General features: G+C 35.7%; 1 long non-coding RNA gene across 2 annotated transcripts in view; it reads right to left on the reverse strand.

The window, feature by feature from the left end:
• Nucleotides 1-18,670, reverse strand: part of LOC120609112 (uncharacterized) — a 155,017-nt gene that overhangs the window by 39,266 nt on the left and 97,081 nt on the right. The window contains exon 4 of one of the 2 annotated variants that reach the window (XR_005654676.1): nt 8,145-8,248. This is a non-coding gene — a long non-coding RNA (uncharacterized LOC120609112). Of the gene's footprint in view, nt 1-7,111; nt 8,249-18,670 lie in introns of those variants that run through there. The other variant, XR_005654675.1, reaches the window with a different exon arrangement.

Below are 18,670 nucleotides of genomic sequence, written 5' to 3' on the forward strand. Positions count from 1 at the left end.
AAAGAAACAACCACTGCCAATTTCTCTGTTCATCTATTTATGTACTCCTCATTAAGATCATCGTTTCAAGGTTCTAGGCAACATTGAACTTGTTTAGCAGTGTACTTAGGTTCAAAGAACAATCACCGGAGGTTGTGTCGGTTATCACTGAATTAATTGATCACTATCAGTTTCTTTTTTGTAATTACTTTTACATATTTTATTAAGCTCATCTTTTAAAAATGTCTCAAGTAGAGTAGCTGGAGTAGTGGGATAGCATTTGTAATTCATCCATGCCTCTCCTCACTGTGTACATATTACCATGTTAACACTGAAGAAAGGCATTTTTATTCACCTCTCATTAGCATTTTATTTTTGTGGAATTCTAACCGGAAACTTCTAGCATGATAATTGCACAAGTGAGTTAATTACAAAATATTAATTTCCCTGACTAGAGTCTGAATGCAGAGCTAGTTTACCACAACTTACCACTGTCTCCTAGAAAATTCACTTAGCTGCTCTAAAGAAACCTAATATTAATGTCCACAATGGTTGCTTCTTCCCACCACTTCCTTTCCCAGCTCTGTCCAAGTTAACATCGTTTTCTGAATTCTCAGTCATTTACGGCACCAGCTATCCAGTTTCCATAATCAGAATTCTTGGGTTTGACCTGATACTCACTTTGCCTGTCACTCCTTCCTCCTCCAGTGTCACTAACAACTCATCATTAAATTCTGTTGGTTATACCACAAAAATGTCTTCTAAAATAGTGGTGCACCTTGCTTAGGCATTTTCACTTCCCTAAGTCAGGTCCTCGAGTTCTCTTTTACTCTCATGGTAGTCTTCCTTCTGGTCTCCCCGCTTCTACTCACTCCCTCCTCGAGTCCATCTAACAAGTCCAGAGAATGCCCTTTCCAGATCTACTTTCCTAAAAATAACAATGCTTCAAGCTGGATGCTTTAGTCCAAACATTGTACTTGGCACAGAAAACCGAGTGTCACCTTCCCTCCACTCTGACTGAAGTCTGCCCCTCCTCCCCATGCTGACTACGTTCCTAGCCAAAAGGCCAGCTGGGCTGCTGCCCAGGACACCCATCAGTAAATCATCGCTCTAATGTAACATGAAGGAGACATTTGTATAGACTAGATCTACTTTCAGAGAAAATATTGCATTAATTGGAAGGAGCATTTTGGAAGGCTGCTTGAGGTCTAGAGTTAATATTTGTAAAGTCAAGATTTAATTACACAGAGGTGTGACTGGTTTACTAAAGGGCTTTTATTCCGAGAAGAAATTTCTGGGTGGATGTGAACTGCTTAGGATAATGAGAGACCCAGCATCGCCCCAGGAGACTCCTTTCTTGATTACTACTCCAATTAGGGGTAAGTCACTTCTTTCTAAATAAGGAAGTGGATATAAATACACAAATATAAAATGAATACATAAATAAGAACACAAACAAACAATGCCAGCTTAAAGGACCTCCTATTTCTGAGCCATCCACACATAAACCTGCCTAGGTTTGGCCCTATCCCTGTTTGCTAGGCATTTGGGGGTTGTGCATTTGCACATGTTGTTTCCCAAGTCATGAATACTCATCAACTCTCTTGCTTTCCCATCCCACTTCTCAGAATGTCCTTCTCATCCTCAGTGACTGAACTTAAAGAATACAAGCTTTTCCTGATGGCCTCAGGCATCTATTTTCTCCTTCCTCAGTATACTCTCTGCATTTATACAGACCACTTTATTTTTTATTACTTATCATCTTGAATATGGTATATGTTTTTACAAGTCTATTTTCAATTACAGTCTACTCGCAGGCAGAAATAATTTCTTATTTATTTTTATGTCCCCTGTGCTTAGTTCAATACTTTGCTCTGGCTAAGTGGTCATTTAATGTTTCTCGGATTAATTGAATTATTTTCTGCATTGCATTACTTCTAAATCCTATATCGTGCATTCCAGTTTTGATTGAGTCATTAACCCCTTCAGTAACTTCAAAAAATAAGAATGACACTATACACACATCTACATTGAAGCGCTGTTTGGAGAATTGAAGGAGATAATGTACAGAAAATGAGTCAGTGTAGCAACATGCCCTACCAACTCTTTTGTTGTACCATAGCATTAAACATTTTTTTTTCATATAAAAATATTTGTTAAATTGAGTGGCTGTATCAGTAGTAAATCAAGATCTGTGTTAGAAAAACAATCATATTAATGAAAAAGTCCAAGGTGTTTAATTACAGGCCCAAGTCCTCTGAGCAAAAGGAGTAATTAGTAAGGCTTCATTATGAAACAATGACTCCTCTAAGGAAATCTGCAAAAGATTGGAATTCAGTTGGTCAGTAAACACATTGCTCCAGAATGGCATAGTAACAATAGAGTGCCTTGGCATTCTCAGACACTATTAGGAAGGGAAAGAAATCTGGAAAATGTATGTAGAAAGAAAGTCTGAAAATCGATAACATCAGCAGAGAGAAAATAACAATGGCATCAAGACAGGTCTTTGCAGATGCTTCAATTATAGCCTTCTCTTCATATGAAATATAAAGAAGACAGTCATCACCAGGTCCTAAATAATATGGTCCCAACTTTCAAATGAAGCTTTATTTGCTACTTCACCACTACCCAAATAAATGGAAACAAATTAAATAAATGAATAAACAAAGCCAATACTTGTTTCACTAAATATTCTATTTATTGCCTAGTGGTGGTAGATATCTATTGACTTTGCTTAATGTACATTATTCTGTTAAATATCATTGATTTGCAGAACCTGCCCATCCCCAAACTTCAATCCCTGTTGTCTGAGTTGGATTGACCACTAAAAATGGCTATGTGACTCTTGCCATACAAAGAGTTCTCGTGTAGATAGGTAATCTAAGCTGGGTAATGAGAATCGTATACAATCTGGTTGAACTGTTGCAAAAGAGACACTCCCTTGTTGCTGGAGTTATCACTAGGTGGGATGTAGACTTGTAACCCACTTATCCGACAATCCTAGCAACAAGGTGACCATTTTTCCTCTACCCATAAAGATCTTATCTGAGGATTAACTCAATACCTTGCTCTCCTTAAGAGAAATTACAATATACACAATAATTTCTATATCACTACTGTTTATGCATGCGTTACTTTTCTAACTAGACTCTAAGAACTTCTACAAACCTGTGGTAAAGTGAAAAGGGCCCAGCTTTATAGACAATTGTTGCAGATCAGGATCCTGGCTCTACTGCTGTCCAGTTGTGAAATCTTCAGCAAGTTACTTAATCTAACCCTCAGAGGTCTTCATTTACTAAGGTAATAAATTTATCTCAAAAGTGGAATAATGCATATCAAATGTCCTGCACATAATAGGACCTCAGTATAGGTCATTTTCCTAATCTATATGGATCATGTGTCATATCTGCTGTGTGCACTTAGCGCTTAGCATAAAATATTGCTGGGCACAGTAAAGTTTCTGAATAATTAATAGTGCAATGATGGTAGTATTGCAGGATCACAGCAAAGTAGGACACTCTAGATACAAAGCAGGATGTGCCTGTTTGATTGGTCCTTGAAGGACATCTCAGAATTTCTGTCCCCTAATATATCCACCATTCTGGTAAGAAATGTGCTGGCATGTTGCTTTAAATTTAGTGACTTTGATAAAAACTACAATCAGAAGTCTGAATGAGAATGTCAAATTAAAAATTGAAATTTATTTGTGTGTATGCGTGTGTGGAAAAGCTGGAAGAACTAACAGTAAAACAACTTCTTCATGAAAGAAAGTTCTAGTAACTCCTTTTTAGAAATATTAAAAACATAGTTTTTATAAGTGCACCCTCAAGAATGACTGCCTACACCGTTACCCTGTAAAATTCCTCTATAATACCAAAGGTATTATAATTAGCACTAGTGTCCAGAAAGGGAGGTGGTACATCTTTAATACTTAATCTACCATTAAGTATGCCAAATTAAATCTTCCTCCAAAACTCAAATCTCGTGATATTTGTCTAATGGAAGGAACAAAGTGACAGTCATAGGCAATGCTGAAGCCTCAAGGAGTAAAACGTTAACTGTAAGTCTTGAAGTAACATCACAAGCATTGTTTCGGAATACTATAATCAAGTTGTACTTTGTTTTACTTCCAAGGAATGGATGTCAAAACAAACAAACAAACAAACAACAACAACAACAACAACAAAACCTACATGCATCAATCAGGGCTTGATGTTCCTATTCCTATAAGGGGGAAAAAAATAAAAAAACTCTACTAGGCAACTATCTTTAGATGAATATAATTAACTCAATTTAAGAAAGTGAACATCCCTTTGAAACACTAAATACAAAGTGTATTTGTAGAAAATACAAAGAGTAATCTCACTCTCTGCCCCTTTCTTCCTCTCTCTTTCTCTCCTCCCTCCTCTATGTCATGCACACATATAAATACAGAGGAAGAAGAGTGCTGGAAGAAAGAAGGAAGGAAGCTGAAGGAAGGCTAGAAGGCTGAAGGCTGAAGAAAGTTGAAGGAAGGAAGGAATAGCAAGGAAGGGAAGGAAGGAAGGAAGGAAGGAAGGAAGGGAGGGAGAGAGGGAGAAAGGAAGAAAAGGAGAAAGAACATTCCAAGCTGTTATAGCCTGATTATAAAATATTCCATTCTTCCTTGTGTCTGCAGTGTGACTTAACAGTTCCTTCTGAGTTGGAATTAATTGTGTTATGCCTTCTCTCTGGGTTAGTTTTTTTATTTTCTTGACCAATGAATTAAGGTGGCAATAACTGTGTCTGTTCCAATTTATGCTTCAAGAAGGCTAATCGTTAGTTATCACTATATGACATACAACTCCACAACTCAATGGCTTCAAATAATTAGCAATTTTTATTGCTCAGAAATCTATGGTACAGTTGAGTGGTTCTGTTGATCTGGGCTGTGCTTGGCTAATCTCGGCAGGGCTTGCTCATCGTTTAGCAGGCAAACTCAGGCTTTTTCATAGAGTGGTAGCAGGTTTTCAAGAGAGTTAGCAAAAGCATGACTGGCCTCTTAATCCCTAGGCTTAGAAATAGCAAATGTCACATTTACCCATTTCTGTTTTCCAACACAATTCTAAAGGTCAGTTCAGATTCGAAGAATAGGGAAATGGACTCTACTTCTTGATGGATTGGACAGCCAATTTACATTTTAAAAGGTATGGATAAGTATGAATAGATAATTGCGACCATATTTATAATTAATCTAATACAAGAGACCCTGAACACTTGAGCCCACCCTCTTTGAATCCTATTTCTGCTATGAGGACAAGTCTAGGTTACTCTACTAGTGATTTGACATGTGACCCAGTTATCCTGATCAGCTCAGCGATACGCCAACCAACTTCCAGACTTGTGAGGAAGGCCATTTTGACCAGCTAGCCCCCGAATGACCAATTAGATCTATAAAGGTGCAAGAGGAAAAGAAGGCAAGATAAAAACCACTTATTTATGCCAGTCCACATTGCTGACCCACAGAATACTGAGTCAAATAAATAGTAATTTAAGCAACCAAGTTCTTGGAGGTTTATTAAGCAGCAGCACTTTGGTGTTAACAGCTAACTGGTATACAAGCTTTCGTTACGATGAATATGTCCATGTTTGATTACAGGCTGCTGTAACAAAATACCACAGACTGGGTGGCTTATAAACAACAGACATTTATTCTCACAGTTCAGATAGGCACTGAAGTCCAAGGTTACGGTGCCAACGTGGTTGGGAGATGGTCCTCTTTCAGGTTACAAGTAGCCCTATGTGGTGGAAAGGACCAAGGCGATATCTGGAGCCTGCTTTATAAAAGCACAAATTCTATTCATGGGGGCTCTACCAAATCACCTCCCAAAGTCCCCATTAGGATTCAACATGAATTCTGGAGGGACACAAATATTCAGAACATAGTAGCCTATTATTATGATTAATCAACAAGGCACAGTAGATGATAAAAAGTGAATACAGAACACATTAGTAGTCCCATGCTGCTGACAGTCTTTCTGGTAGGACAAATCCCCCCAGTCATCATCTATTATTGCTGTTGCTGTGACTCTGTCTGCATGTTATACTGGTATTCTATGACCTTCAGTGGTGAGTTGAACTCATGGCATCCTTTATGTGTTATGTCTTTTTTTCACTTACTCCTTGCAAATGTTCAACTAAATATGGCATTTTTGCATATTGAATTCAACCACCTGATAATGTTTTGCATGATCTGAAACCATTTTACATTCATCCATTCATTTATTTATTAATACACTTAATCATTCCTTATTCCACGATTATGTTTGGGCCCCAATTATATGTAAATTGCTGTGGAAGATTTTAGATATATCAAGAATTGACTTCAAGGGGCATCTAAGACCAAAAAAGAGAGATAAATACAAGGCAATCACTATACCATGTGGCCAGTGCTGAGATGGGTTACAGGGGAGATCTTTGGCTGCAAAATATGGAGTATATAACCCAGTCTTAGAGAAATCGTGATCTGTAGTCGAGTGTTTTAAAGATTGATCTAAAGGAAGTGTTTCAGGGGGAGAATAAAGACTTAGGATCTTTTTAAATGTCAAACCCAAGGCCCCCAAATACACTTAAAGTATGGGCATCTCTGAAGCTAGGGCTGAGTAATCCACAGTTTAACAAGTATGCTATATGATTCATGTACCCAGTGAAGTCTGAGAACCACTGCTCTGGGTTGAGTAACATCTATTTGGAGACCTGGAGAGCCAGTTTGATTTAGTTCAACATATGTTTCCTCCTCAGAGTACATACACATAATAAACTGATGTCAATTTAAGAATGCAATTCAATGATGTCTGAGATATTATTGATTCAAATGTAAATCATTAGCAGACTGATTTAATTTTTTTTAACTATGGTCAATAACAACTTGACTTACTTATAACTCACTCCATAACTGATGACAACAAGGGGCAGTAGAGGTCCTTGTTTAAGAGTTCAGCCTCTAGGGCCAGATTTCCTGAGCTTAAGTCTGAGCTCTGCCATTTATCATGTGTGTAGCCTGAAGCTATCTCTCAAATAATCTAATCTCTCTGTGCCTTGTTTCATATGTGAAACAAGGATCTTCTGGAGATACCTCATTACCAGCTGTGAGAACAAAATAAGTTAATATATGTACAACACTTGATATACATAAATTAATTAATAAAGGTAAAGTGCTTGGCACAAAGCAAGTACCATAAAAACATTAGGTATCATCTTTAATATCGGACTCTTAATTCTTTGCTTTTCTAGGCCTGCCTTAAACTCACCACCTTCCCCTTCCTTGCACATCATTTTCCTGGTGTCTGTTCTGATGGAATACATTCAGTGTTTTCCTGGGGAGGCCCATGCATTGTGTATGCCTGATCTACATCTGAGGTTGGCCTCAAGGAGAGCTTTGTTTCCCTTAGAGTGTTGGTCTCATTCTAGGTCATTGGTCCTTAGAATAATAGAAACCTAAAAACCTGATACTTCATTTTTATCTCTTAAGACCAACAAATAATTCATCTTCTTCTTGAGGGGAACCAAAGTTTTGTCACCGCAAAATATGCCTTTTGGGATATTGATTTTTAAGTTGATAATTTTTAAGGCACAAAAGACTTAAAAAGAACCTTTGACATTTCTCCTTTACCTGCCAAAGGAATTTAGATAGAGGACCTGCTGCAGGAATGGAGATATTGTCATAAATAACTATAGTTTAATATAAATTAGTGTGTGAGAGACAAAGAGCAACCTAGCAAGGCCTATCTGTTCAAAGTCCTATCTCTGTCCCGTTGTTAAACATGGCCCAGCAACCATTTATTTACCAAACATCTGCTTTTCCATCAGCATATGAATTGCTGTCCTGCCCTTTGAAGTCTCACACCATAAACCCTTCTCCTTAGTTCCAAAATGGCATATAAGCCTTAACTGCCCAATGCATCTTCAGGTCTCGTATGGCACCTCCCACATATAGAGTTGTGATAAATTTTGCATAATTTCTTTTCTTAATCGGTCACATATTAATTTTAGCCAGAAGAACTTGGAAAGGTGGGAGGAATATTATTTTTCATGTGTCCACACTCTTCAGTAGCACACTCTTTAGTCCTTCAACATGAAGTTATTGGAAGTAAGGATTTGTTGGAAATACGAAAATTAGGCAGTTGTCATTTATATCCCCTACTTACTTGTATGTGATTAAATGTATCTGTCGGCTCTTCATTAGGGAGCTACTTGAAGCCTCTGTTCTTGGAAACTCCTCATTACTTCATGCATTCTTCTGATAATGTGCCTAAAATGGAGCGTGAAAAAATGCAATCTCATCACATACTCCACTACTCCAAAATTTTATAAAGTTCCAGGGCAACTAAATAAACTTAAAAAAATAATACAAATTGAATACGTAAAATCCTAAGAAAGTTTTAGATGCATTTTAAAAATAGATCATTACATTCAACATTAAACCTCAGATTAGTTAATAAGAACAAATTTTTAAAGCTCTGTTTAAAGATGATTCACATGTATTTTTATCAAGTTGTTATCTTATTAATAAGCTATAGGAGTTCTTTATGTATTATGTACATGTTTATCAAATATTTTCTTTATGTACATGTTTATCAAATATTTTCCCTTAGTCTGTGAATTGCTTTTTCATTTCCTTAAGGTCATTTTTGGAAAAACATAGTTTTTAATTTTGCTCAATTTTAATTTATCATGTTTTTAATGATTCACACTTCTTGTACCTTGGCCTAATTCCAGTCACAAATATTTTTTCATGATTTTTCTAAACATTTAATAGCTTTAGTTTTTATATCTAGGTCTATCGTTCATTTCAAGTTAAAATAGGCAAAATATTTGAACAGACCTTTCACCAAAGAAAATATGCAAATGGATTAGGCACAAGAAAAGATGAACAATATCACTAGAGATTGAGGAAATTGAAGGAAAACCATAATGAGACACTACTGCAACACTAGTAGAATAGTTAAAATTCAAAAGGCTAATAATATCAAGTATTGGTGAAAATGAGGAATAACTGAAGCTTTCACACATTGGTGAAATCACTTTGGAAGAGGTTATGCAATTTCTTATAAAGTTGAACATAAAATCACTACATGATCCTAGGTAACTATGTGACAAAAACAAAAACAACTATGTTTATATAGAGACTTATGCACAGATAATAATAATAATAGTCCTGGAAAGAATCCAATTGTTTTTCAACTGTGAATGGCTAAACAAACTGTGACATATCCATAAAGTGGAACACTACTCAGCAATAAGAAGGAATTAACTGCTGGTATGTGAAATGACACAGACGAATCTGCAAAGCTTTAAGTTGAGAGAAAGCAGACATAAAAGACTACATACTATGGGATTCCATTTATAGGAACTTTTAGAAAAGGTAAAATAAAAAGCAGAGAAGTCATTTCCAGAGGCTGGGATTAGAAGGAAAGCACAGACTGAGCAGGGCGGAGGAAACTCTGGAGTGTGGGGAATTATCCTTCCTGGAGCGGTAGTTGCATAATTGTAAACATTTGTCAAAATGCACTGAAGTGTGGACTTAAACTGCTGAATGTTATTGTACATAAATTAAACCTTGATAAGCTGATTTTAAGGTGCAGTTAGATTAAAATGTCTTTAAATTAGAAAAGAATGATATACTAAATTTCTTTGTCCTCTCCCCAAAATAATGGAAGCAAATGTACTCTGTGTGCATAGACATATTTTACAGCGTTTGTATTGTGCTAGGAAGAAGTACGTCAAAGCTCTTAGTTCAGTGTACATACTGACAGTTTTAACAGCTCCCTCTCATTGCAACATATATCGATTAGTCACCACAAGGAAGTAATAACTTATTTATCTAAGTTGAACTTTTTAAAGTTTTTAAAATCCTTGTCCTCTAATAAAATTTTTAAGTACTTTGCAATAGCTACAGAACTTTTCTAAGGGGAGTTGGAAGTAACTGGGATTATTTATTCTTTAATGAAATGCCTGAGGATCAGTTCAAATAAAAGTGCTCTGAAAAACATCATATTTTGTATGAAATTAAAATGTTAGAGTATCTTGATCTGTACTAACATTATTATCGTCAGTTGTTTCTGTGCTTTTTAAACAACTTAAAATACTTTTGCAAACCACGGTGAAAGAAACATCAGTAAAAGAGGACATCAGTGATTCCCAAAACGTGCACAATGTTCTCGAGATATGTAAACTGTTTTATGGGGCTACAAAATAAAGGAGTTTATGTTGTGATTTAGAAATAAAAACAAACAGAATAAAATAATATGATATTATGTACTCAAGAGCTTTTAATCCCTGAGCTGCCTAGAGCAAGAAGACAAGAATTTAAATATTAACACGTGGTGTGGTTCATCACACAACCTGGAGCATTCAAATAAAAGTGCTTAGAAAGAGCAGGATATGAAGGACGCAAAGAGGTAGTATAAGAAACTTACAGTGCCTACTTCTCACTGCTGTGTATATGACAATTATCAAGTGAGAAAAACAATATAGGATTTCAGGAAGAAGAGAGAGGATTAGAATAGTCAGAGGCCTTTTTAGGGGACACAGTGCTTAATATGGGCCTTGTTAGACAAGCAGATTTAGATGAGGTGATGGGAAAACTAAGAGAGACTTAAAGCAAGACATGGAGAATGAACCAACTATAGCATAGGGTAGAGAACAGATCGAGTTTGGCAACTACTGTGATCAAGCCAAGCGTTGTCTCCAGGTCATCAAATCAGGAAGAGTGGGGTTGAAGGAGAATAAAATGAATTTCCAAAGGACATAATGGGAATTTCCTTTAAAATTACCATGGACCTCTGATTAAAAATGGTAGCTTTCAAAAAAAATTACAGATAAATTTTAAGAAGCTAAATGAATGACATTTAAAATCCAGATTGAAATCGTCCAAGGAGTATTCACCAAAAAATACTGTTCGTCATATAATGATAATGGTAGAAAAAATTTATAATGGGTATGCTAAAATTATGCAAGTGACAAGAAAAGAAACATGATCATAGTGTATTATTTGGCTCTAGAGGGAATAACATATAATATAAATATCGACATTATTTAAATAAAATTTTATTGACTTTATTGGGAGAATAGAAGAAAAATAGTAACTGGGGATGAGGTATTAATGATAGTGATAGCACTTACTCTTCATCCGTAATAAGAGAATATCAACAGATAATGTATAAAATAGATAAAGCAAAAATATATAAATATATCATCATAGATGCACGAAAGCCAAGGTAATTGCACATCAATAATTAAACAGATTTCTTCTGGGGAAATGAACTGGAGAATTTGAAGTGGTGAAGCAGGAGTCACACTTTTTGTTAAGTATTTTATTTTTAATTTTATAATTAAAATTTTTTGTCAATTTTTTTCTAATGAAAGATGAAAGACACCATAGATTTAAAATATTTAAAATCTTTACAAAAAATTAAACAACTTCCTGTCTAGGACTGGATAAAATTAACTCCCAAGGTTTCCTTTATTCTGATTCAGGGTTTTAAATTGTTGTAGAAATGGTTAAACTCATTGACTTAACCTAAGGAATGGTGCTACTGGGAACACTGTATCAATCTTGGTGTCTGGTGCTACCAAACCATGGAAGTTCCCCAGCTGATACTGAAAAGGCAAAGAGAGACCAAAGAGAGAGAGTCAGGCCTCTTCAGGTTGGGAGGTGGCAGGTTTAATAAGCAAGGGAACTTACTTAGGAGACTTCTCTTGGGGTGACTGCAAGACAATTCGATCTCTGCATCTACTTGCCAGAATCTTAAAAGTTTATAAAGAGGCCTTAACTGGGTTCAGTTGCATAATCAGTCCAGATGGTCTCAACAGCACCTTACTCTCTTAAGGTTGCATCCTTGAAACAGTTACTAGCATGAGAATAGCAGGCAGGGCATACTTTCCAAGCACAGGAGATGGGGTAAGTAGTCTCCCATTGCCCAGTTCTGACTTGTAGGTCAACTGGCTATCAAATCCTCAAGATAACCTCCTCCAGCAGTGTCATCATAGACCTATAGGAAAAATATTTCAGGCAAACTTTGTGAAAGAATATGCCCTTAGAGAAAGTAAGCGTCACACAGTTTGTCTACTGGCTATTCTACTGTATTTGGATGCTTGTCATACATTCCAGATCTATATGATCTCTCATCTGAAATATAGACATCAGTGGCCCCTTTTAAGGGGATTCTGATCTATTATAGTGTTCTTGGATCAGAGTGGCAGTGATGTCTCTAGAAACCAAGTTGCTGAATGGTTCAAAGAAATTAAGGCTGCTTCACATGCAGAAGCCCTGGTGGGGCATGCTGGCTGGGTTCTAACGTCTATCGGCCTATCCTCATTCTATGCGTCCTGAGAGGGAAGAATTGGGACTAATGGATGGAAGTTACACCAAGGATGATATCAGTTCTATAAAAGAGAGATGTCCTATGATTGAAATTGTATGACAATGGAGATCTGAGCAATCTGTCCCCAGAGATACTCAAAGAGAAGTAAAAATTCTCAGGTCTCAACCAGAACACCAACAGGGCTGGTTTAGCTTCTAAATAATTTAAAGATTCTTGCATTTTACTTGATTGAATTCTGGAAGGTTAGAGCTGTGAAGAACTTTCAAAACCATTCTGTCAATCTCCTTCATTTCATAGATGATAAAACTAAGGACCAGAGGTACTGAATGGACACAAACAAGATCACATGACAAATGAAGATGAAACTAGAAATCAAGTCTCCTTGAATACAGCCTTATACCCTTACTTCTACTTATTGCTGCTTGAATGAGTCCAACTTGGGGGGAGAGAGAGAGAGATTAAGATGCAGATAATAAAACTATAATGGAAATCACAAACATGGAGATTAACAGTTTTGACAAGAGGTCAGGACTGAAGGAGGCCACATAACAGAACTATGGCTCTGCAATTTACACTTTCTTTCTAGTGTCCTGTGAATAGAAAGGCTAATAATGAGCCTAGCTCAGTGACAGGCAAACTTTTCTCTATATTGGGTAAAGTAGTAAATATTTTGTTTTGTAAGCCACATATGCTCTCTATCTCGTATTCTTTAATTTTGTTTGTTTGCAACGATTTAAAAATGTAAAAATCATGTTTAGCTCAAAGGCTATAGAAAAATAGGCCACAGACTGATTTCCTGACCATTAGTGTAGGCTATTAGTAATAAATGTCTTTTGAGAGACAGAGGTCATGGATAAGAATGTAAGCTCTACTAAACAGTGTACAGACAGATGATCTTGTTGTGAGCAGAAAACAATTTAAGGACATTTAAGTTATTAAAAAGCCCTTTCAAATCTGTTAGAAAAATGGTAACAGCCAAAGAAGAGAGACGGACAATCGTAGGCCAACTATAGGCCACATGTGATCACTAATAGTTTTTAAGTTTTATGGAGAATAATATTGTTAGTTTCTTGATGTGACATCAATTAATGCTATAACATGGTGATTATATAGTAATTATAACTAAATATAACAGTGAACTTCATGGGCAATGAAGGAAATACGATCCATAATTCATTAATGAAAATGTTGTTTACTGAATAATTAATCAAAGACACACAAAAAAATGATGGAAATCTTAGAAAATCTCCACAGTGTCACCTTTCACAGCAGGAAGGAGGATAGACTCCATTATGAAGCCATTAATTAGGTGATTTTTCTCCTCAGTGCAAAGTGAAAAACAAGTAAACAAATTAGAGTCACACCTGTCCTTCTGCTCAAGTATTTTTGCATGCTCCTTAATACCGTAAGCATTGTCTGGAAATGGATAGATGATAGATAGATAGATAGATAGATAGATAGATAGATAGATAGATAGATAGATAAGAGCTAGAGAGACATGGAAATAGATTTATACCACATACTCTACTACTTCATGTACATTGATTAAGCCTCACAAAGTTACACAGTAGGCATCATGTTTCCCATTTTAGTGATGTAAAACTGAAACTCACAGAAGATAGTTAATTGTCCAAGTTCTCATAGGCAAGAAGTAATGGAGTCAGGATTTGAATATTGGTTACTATGATACCAAAGCTTTTGTTTTTTCACCATCTCTTGCTTCTCTTAGAGCACTTCCATCTCTGATAATTGTAAGAACTTTCTAGTTCTAGATTTTCTGGTGCAAACTACCTATGGCTTTCAATTAAACCCAAAGTAGAGCCACAAACAGGGCCCCTAAGACACTGAACCCCTGGTAGATGAAGCCTGGGAGAAAGAAGACACCATGGAGGTTTGGCTGGAGACATGGTATTGGGAGGAAGATTGATAATGGCAGAAGCTGCAGATAGACAAAAGGAAATAGCTGACTTTGCCTGGACCTGGATTCACTGAATCAGCTTTAATGTCATCTGCAGGTATAATCGCCTCTTGCTCTAGCTCTTAACCTCTGATTATCTGTTACTACTACTACTACTACTACCAGCTACAACTTCTTCCAACACTATTTTTGTTAACGCCTTTTAGCTATTAACATCTTCAAAAAGTTATCCCATGACACCTTCTAGAGTTTCTGTTGTTTGCATGGATTTTAATTTTGTAATCAAATAGCGGCATCATTTTTCCTTTGTGTCTTGAGCATGAGAAGTCCAAAGCCTCAAAAAGTTCAAGCAAGTGGTAAAAAAAAAAAAAAAAAAAAAAATACCTATTCTACATTCTCAATACTATCGCATGTTTGTTAATATTTAAATTGAAGACCAGAGAATGGCAGTGATAAGAATTTATTCTTCACTAAAGCCCAGAAACACCAGCAGAGAACCCAGAAAGAGAAGCTGGAATGGGGTGGAGATGCATGGTGAAAGAGGCAAAGTAACAAAGACAGCAGGATCATGTTCTAGTCAAGAGTGAATCTTCCCATTGTATTACAGCAAGACGCAGGGCTGGTACTACAAACACCCTACAGCTTCGATGCTGAGATAGGTCTTTCTCAGGAAGACAATCTAATGAGCAGAAGCAAATTTCTCTCCCTTCTTGACCCAGACCCTTGAATTAATCTCAGTTCTTTGAAAGAATATGTGTTTCTGTGTCTCCTGACCAGCATGGAAATACATCACAGGAAAAAAAAACAAAAAAAAAAAACCCAAAAAAACTGAAAATTAGAAATAAAGCAGAGAGAAGAGTGCACTAAATAAATGGATAGATCATCTAATTGCAAGCAATTAATTGTATTTATTTTTCTCAATTGCTTCTGGACTTGAAATCATAAAAACAACCAGCTTGAGAGCAAAAGAGACTTGGAAAGGACCCAGATTTTCTTAATACTTTCACATGAAGCAGGTCATACGTGAGAGATGGCAGAGGTTTTGACAGGTAAATACCAGTTTTTCAGAAAAATTGAGTTTATTGATAATAATCTCCCAAATATTTTTGAAAAGATGGCAACAAGAAAAGAGCAGAAAACTATGGCCCGAGGCGTCACAAAGCAGTTGCATCATCCCACACTCAGGTGTTCAAAACACACTGCTGAGGTCGATGTGATTGTCCCTTGCCCTTAAAAAAAAAAAGTATATGTGACATGCGTGCGTGTATGCTTCTATGTGTGTGTTCATGTAAGAATTATGAAAATTAACTTATTTTATAAAAAATTCATCCATATTCCCTGAATACTGATCAGAAGATTCTTCTTTTCTTTTCTCTTCATATTTTCTCCCAGCTTGACCCGCGTTGTAGCATTCTCTCACATAAAAGATACAACGAAGTATAATAATCCTGCCATTTCCCTCAATATATCAGCCTATAATCTTTAAAGGCTGGTAAATGTAGGGGCTTTCAAAATCATGAAGATTTCTCAAAGAAAGAGTGGAGCTTTGGGGGCAGGAATTAAATTAAACTATTCAATTCTCTCCACATTGTTGATCTCTGTGTCAGTAAGGAAAGTTGACAAGCTCCTTCCAAAGTTAGTAAGAAATCTTTGGACTGGCTATTGTGTTGACTCATCTTAATAATAAGTACAATTGCTGGTATTTTTTTCCAAACTCCATGTTGATTTTACGTGCCCTCAATCTTAATATCGTATTACTTATTCATGAGTATTGCTGGGATCTTCTATATGGATGTACGCCCGAACAAACTTTTTATATCTTAAGGTTCTATTGGTCCTTTAAGGGTATCTATTGTTTCTTCTAATATATTCTCACTCTCAATCACATTCAGAAGCCACAGAAATAAGTTCATTTTATTTAGACTGTAATCTACAGTTGCATGTAAGAGTTTGCAGAGACAAAAGCCAAGGCTTTCACAAGTAAACTTTGATAAATTGGAGGGAGCCCAAGATGCAAATAAAGTTTTAAGAGGAATTCCAAAAAAACAAATATGTGAGAGCAAGCAGCAGAATAGTTACTCTGACAAAATAAAAATTGGGGTGAGGGCTGTCGATTGAAGACTAAAGGGGCACACAGCCATTGGGTGGACAAGCCTTGCTTCCACAGACAAGTCAGGGTCTCTAACTGGGCTCTTGGGGCTCACTTTTTGGAACTGCTATTTATCTTTTGCCAAAAAACATTCCTTTTCCTTCCTTGGCTACATGTTCCTCATGGACAGGTTTTCTATGTATCTCTGATTTCTAGCCTGCATCGTGCCTTAGATATCATTGCAACTCAGTAAATCCGTGCCATTAAAACTTATGGAAATGAAATAGATTGCAGCTTCTGCAACGTATGTTGACTCACTTAGAAAACATTTTTTTGGTTATTTAAGAATTACAAAAAATAGAGAAAGATGTTGAATTTCTAAAACATTTTTACATATTTCATATAAAATATTAAAGTTAAATGAGAAGTAAAATGTATTTGCAGTACAAGCAGCATAAGCAAACAAATCACATTCTGAAGGAAGGTAATTTCATTCTCCAACCTGGCTGCTGACTACAGAAATCAGGCTATGATGCCTTGCTTCCTGCCACAAAGATGAACAATTTTGTAAAAAGGAAGCAGATTAATAATATAACAAATCCGAGCTGAATGTGTTCTGTTATTTTAAAGCCAAGGAGGCAGCACTGTTGTCTTACTTCAGAATCAAGCTTAACTTTATTTTCTATTATGTACTAACTATTGTTCTAAAACAAGATAAATTTATTTTCTGCAAGCCACTAAACAGCCACTATTAAATAAGATTGATTCTGAATCTCTCTAAAGCAACTCTCCTTTTATTTTATTTTTCATCAGTGTTAATGAAAACAGTGCCTTAATAAAATGGAATCTAATATTTTTGCCACATAGTGCTTTTAGACACTTAAAAATCTCAGTCATTTCTGAAACATAAGACTTAGAAGATTCATTTTTTTTCCCACAAGGCTATGTTTAAATAATATCTTAAGAGGAACTTAAGGAGAAGGAAGAATTACACTATTCTCAAATAAATCCTTTAGGAGGAAAGAGACAACAATGATTCTTCTTGAGGTTGTATTTTTTTTTTTCCTTAAAACAATCAAAAGTGAAACATGAAACATGTACTTAAGAATTGCTAAGTATTTTATCAAAAATACTGTTGGCTAAAAATTAAGTATTAACTAATAACTTAAATGTAAGATTTATTTATTATATCCATCGTGCTTATACAATGAAACATTCTTAGAAACTACATTTTAAAATAAAATCCCATAAATAGATATTTTCTCTTGCATAACGAACTTTTAGTCACAGTAAATATTCCACTTGTTACAGAACAATAGAATAGTTTACTGTTACTGTCATTTATTCATGCTTGCACCAATAATTTATCAAGCACTCACTAGATGCTAGGAGAAATTATAGGTTCTATTTAATTATACAAATTATGCCCAGTTTTACAATTTACTTTTACAATTGTCTTACTCAAGCCAAAGGAAAAAATTCCTATTATCAAGCCGTGTGGATGGTACCTTAATCAGTCCTTTAAGATTTAAATGTGTGTATTATTTTGGATGCTTCCTTTGGGCACAATATGCTTGATGCATTATTCGTATTTATTTGAAATTTAAAAATACGACCTGTGATACCACATAGTGTTAATTTAACATTTTTTGCTTACTGTCATTAACTAAATGAGAATTATTTAACCAAACATGAATAGCATCAATGTTCTAGGCTTTTTCTTATTAAATGTACATAGTTCGTTTCTGATACATCTCCATTGAGTTACTGGAAATTTATCTAACATAACATGTGCTGTAAAATATAGAACTCACACAATCTAAGTTAATATTGTCCTTTGTAAGAATCAAATGACACATTCCAGGATTTGTATGGAGAAGAATATTAAAACTTAAAGGTCTGTTCTCATTAACACTCTTACTGGAAATTCTTTTCTCCTGTGTTCTAGACCCTATTATCTTTAAGCACTGCTAAATCTTCCCTTTACAATGTTTGTATACATGTGTGATTATGTGTGTGCACATATGTGCATGGTATGCATCTGTGAATGACTCTGTGTGAGCATGCATGTGTACATGTATGTGCATGTACTATGCGTGAGAGTGTGTGTATGTGAGTATACATTTCATGTACTATTGATAGTTCCTTTTTTTGTTTTACATTTATAATTCCTTCCTATCTCAGAAATAACGGAGTCTGTATCTTTGTCTTGAGCCTCTTTGATACTGCACATGGTTTTATTATGAACTAAAAGATGGTGCAAGGAATATATAGAACTTTGGTGTTATACTTAAACCATTTATCTTTAGTTAGAAAAAATATACAAAAACATAGCTTAAT

The sequence above is a fragment of the Pteropus medius genome, unplaced genomic scaffold (genome assembly GCF_902729225.1).
Source record: "Pteropus medius unplaced genomic scaffold, Ma_sr-lr_union100, whole genome shotgun sequence".
Classification (NCBI taxonomy): Eukaryota; Metazoa; Chordata; class Mammalia; order Chiroptera; family Pteropodidae; genus Pteropus; species Pteropus medius.